The following is a 4,919-nucleotide window of genomic DNA, read 5'->3' on the forward strand; positions in this document are numbered from 1 at the left end:
TGTGCAGAAGGATCCTATTGTGGTGTCTTTCTTGCTGATGAGTCAGACGTCCCACATCTCTTCATCCTTTAACAGTCTTAACTAATCAAAATGTCCTAAGCTAGTGGTGGAATTTCATGCCAATCTCCACCTCTATGCTGGGATACTGTCTGACTTGAAATTGCTTAGGTCCTATTCATGCTGCCACAAATGTTATGAGTTAATATGTGGAAATGACCAGTGTATTCAGAAAACTATCATTTTCTTGTATTCTTCATCTACCCACTCTGGATAGTACAGTCTTTCCAATTCCTCTTCCATGATGATGCTAAATTTTATGGGGGATGGGGATTGATAAAAATATCCTGTTCTGGCTGAGTTATTTCCACTTATTACTGGAGTCATGATTTCATTAGTATAATTATTGACTCACTAATTCATTCACTTATTGATACACTTTGAAGACAGTTAAAAATACTGAGTCTATAGCTAGTCATTGGGTTTCTATCTTGTTCTCCCAGTATTGAGACATAAGATGCCAGTTCCTTCTCCAAAGAATGAAATGAGTCACAGAACTATGTTACAATTTAAGATGATTAAGAAGTTAATGAGTAAAATAACGTAGTCAGTCCTTTCCTGCATCAGGCCTTCTGTACATCTTCCTGTGCCTTTGGACTGCCTATACTTGAAATTCATGAAGCAGCAAAGATAACTTGCAGCTGGCAGTAGTCAAATAGGTGGGGAGACAACTAGTGATTTTACTTGAAAATAGCTTCGGGAGAGTCTTAAAAATGCTGTGATAGGAGTAAGAACATTCTGAAAGCAGGTGGACCTTTATACTAAAATTTCTACAGTTCCATGATTTTTTAAAATAATACCATTGAATTCTGACCACATCCATAGAACATTAAGGCTGGTTGATTTCATAATTTCCTCACAGAGTCTCATTTAAAATTTTTCTGCTCTATGTCATGCATACTCTTTAGTGAAATCTTTTCCATCCAGACAGCAATTTCAGGATGGCTACAGTGGAATCCTCCACATTCTGGCTTCAGTGTCCTGTGGTCCATTCTTTCTAGCCATGTAGGTCCAAGATGTGTTTAAATTCTTGAATAGAGTTGTTGCCATTGGAAGACTACAAAAATAAGAAAGAACTCTTTAATACATTTTGGCCTTATGAATCAATCTGAGACTTAGCTAGAATTTTGGACTCTACAGTAACTATTTCAATTGACCCAGGAACTGGTTACTATTTTCTATGTGAGTTCAGGGTTTCCTGTGGCTTGCAACAATATTTTCCCTAACACACACACATACACACTATACTTTGGATTTCTTTTACTGGAACAATAAACTTAACAGAGACTAGGAAAAATCACCTCAGTACCCAAACATTACATCCCACTGCAACTGCTGCTGCCATGGTCACAATGATAATGGTTTTCTCCATGTAAGATTTCAAATAAGCCTTGATCTTCAGTTTTGGGTTTACCTCTGAAATCAAGGACTTCTGGTTTATTATACATTCTGTCTTCCTTGTACATCTGTTTGTTCACTGTAGAGACAAATTCATTAAATTTTGATCATACTTTTTATTTCGTATTTTTAAGTGCACAAAATAAGATCTTTTTTACTTTTTGCTAACATATAAGGCATGCAAGTTAATGGATATAATGGTATTAATACATGCATTTTCATATTTTCACTGAACACCGATTAGATAAATATTAGGATGAAAGACTCCATAGTCACTATAGTAGTCTGATTCTAGTAAGGGTATACAAAATTCTTCTGCAAACAATTCCTTTCTTTTATTTTTATGGTCCATCTTTTCAGAGTATTGGAATACCTTATATTTTGAAGGCTAGCTTATTTCATTCTCTGTACCATATTTGAATATTTTTAAATGCTCATGGCATTCTCATATACATATCTAATCATTTCCAACATAAACTGGAAAATCTTGCCACTTTTCTTTAATTTTTTCCTCCTTTAACAATTCTCACACTTATCCTTTAAATTAAAATGTCTATTTAAAATTCTTATTTCTTCATATGCATTGATATCTCTTTCTTTTTCTGCCTCTTCAATTTTCCAGGATGACTTCAGTAAATTTGCTTCCATTTCTTTGTAGCAAATGGAATTTCTTTAACCTTTCTTTCTCTAAGGCAAATTACAAAGGAAATTATTCACAGTGCTTAATTCTTTTCTGCCTTTCCAACAATTTTATGCTCAGTGGAGTACTATTAAATGCTACAGAGAATCCATCAAGTGATGTATAATCTTAAATGTATTCAGAAAAAATAGAGCCTTCTGTGGTTGGCCTTATCTTAAGAGTTTTAGCTATTGTAGTATTTATTCTATCTGCACTTTATTTAAGAGTACTATCCTTTCTCATAGGAAGACACAGAAGAGGTGTACTTATTAAAAACACCCTAGTTTTTCTTAGATGACCTATATGTATAGGGACTTAGATTGGTGAATGCTTATTAATGGAAAGTCATTATTGTACTCAACAATAGATACATAAAGATTTATGCACAAATACACACCTCCAGTCTATTGTTTGTACCCCCTAATTTGGTAGCCAGTGTTGTGTCAAAATTATCATGTGCCAATTAAACTTCTTTCTTTGTCTTCCCCTAAAGATTCTACTGAACTCATATATTACTTTTATCCCTTGTTTGGATATATTACACAAACCACAAGCGTTTCTATATATTTCATAAAAATTATCTCCTAAATGCTGTGAGTTCTTACCATTCTCACCAGAACCTCTGCTACTGTAGCCCATCATGTAATCTGGCCTAGATTTCTGCTCTATCGTTATTTACTTTTCGGTCCTCAGCAGATCACTTTTCTGAGCATCTTTGCTCTGGTCTGTGTACCAAATAGCTGAAGCCATGGATGATGATTCTTAAACTGGCTTGCTGACTGTTTTACACCGTGCTGGAACCTACAGTCAGATATTAGATGACTTCTCTATGATAATAGTCCCTTCTCTGTGCTTGATTTTCTATGTATCCTGCTATCACTGATCTCTTTATATGACTCATTCTTTGTAGTGAGAATTTGGCTTTGTTTTAAGTCAACAAACAATCAGTTAAGTTATCTGAATATGCTTTTGTTTTAATTCCAGGTGTGAGATACGGGGACTTTTCAGACTAATTACAGTAACTATTATTTTTCTTGTGCTCTGGAGTATAGTTGTCCTAGCTGAAGACAGCTATCATTTGGAATTCTGAGAACTCATGAGAGAGTATAAAAAATGCCAGAGGCCTTAAAGGCTACAGTATTGCTACTGCCCCTGCTAATGCTGCTGGTTCCTGATTTTGGACCCTGCTGCTGCTCTTACTTCTTGCCAGGTTGTTTGTTTGCTCTTTGCTGGACTGCTGGTTGTAGATATACTCTTCAAAGATAGGACTTGCCCAAAGGGACTTGATGCCCCTAATCAGCATAAAGTTGTCTAAAGAGATCTATACCCATATCCCTTCATCCACTCTAAGTTTATTTCTAATTGACCTAGCATTGGAGGGAAGAAAGGTATTGAGGTAGAGAAAGGTGGTAGATATAAGACCCCAATATAGTAGCCAAAAGTATGGTTACAAATGACATCTAGATGAGGGCCATGGGAAATGGGAAATCTTGGTAGGTACAGGAGACAGTGTGACATTCATCTGTTGTAAATTCTGGGATTTTGAGTAAAGACTTCAAAAGGTTTATACATGGTTATAGGAATTGCTAAATGATCTAAAAAAACAAAACAAAACAAAAAACAAACAAACAAACAAACAAAAAACAAAAAACAAACAAACAAACAAACAAAAAACCCAAAGTGTGCTATGGGTTGAAAATTCCATTTTGTAAGGCCAGAAGTAAAAACAGGGAACTTGGAATATTATGTGGATGACATACCCATAAATTTATGGAGAAGGAATCTTTTAAGACAATGGAATACTCAAATTAATATTCCTGCAATCCAAGAGACAGCTCATGATTAAATTAGGGATGGGGAAAAAGTGGTAGATGCTTCTGGGTAAGTCATTGATATGTGTCACAATCACAGAAGCTGTGATTGTTTTCCAACAGAATTTCACAGAGACTGAGTTTCCAGATTTATAACAGGGGTCCCTGCTAAAAAAAAAATCACTAGCCCTACCCTTAATATTGCTGAAGGATCAGTGTGTATGGGTAAATACATGAACCTCAACAAAGGAAAAATTGCAAGCACTTGAAGCTACTATAAGAGAAATGAAAGGCTCAACATATAGAACAGTCTATCAACCAATGGAATTGCTGTGTATTTGTTATAAAAAAAAAATCAGTAAAATGGAGATTGCCAACATATTTAGGAGAAGTGGATAAAGTAATTCAGCCAATAGGTCATTTATAGCCTGGAATTCCTTTACCTTCTTTACTACCTAAGTCTTGACCTATGTGCATTACAGGCAAAATTGAGTTCTCAGTATCTGCTTATAATAATAGTAGTGTAGTAAACATATATCATTGGAAAGTCCCCCTTCTCTCTGATCCAATTTCTATGTATCCTGATATCTCCAAGGCTCTGATATGGCTCATACTTACTGTAAGCCTTCGTTCCTCATAACACTACTGCAAAGTCTGCCATGAGTGGTTTCACTATTACACAGCTTACCTTGACACTTGAAAAATATAGAGTTCTGTTAGAAATGAAAATCATTGGATAATCAGTTGGATTCTGAACGTATTGATCATCAAGTTTAGGATGTACATTGATACTCTGAAAATTTTCTTAAATCTGGGAAAGGGATGATATAATTGAAACATCAACTTTGTATTCAAAGAAAAATTTAAAATCAAATATTAGTGAGAATCCTTAAAATTATTCATCCCCGGCCGGATCAGCGCCGGGTAGCTGGAGCCCAGGGTTGCCTGACACCCGCCAGCTACCCACGACCCCC

This window comes from Mus caroli, chromosome 15 (assembly GCF_900094665.2).
Source record: "Mus caroli chromosome 15, CAROLI_EIJ_v1.1, whole genome shotgun sequence".
Taxonomy (NCBI): Eukaryota; Metazoa; Chordata; class Mammalia; order Rodentia; family Muridae; genus Mus; species Mus caroli.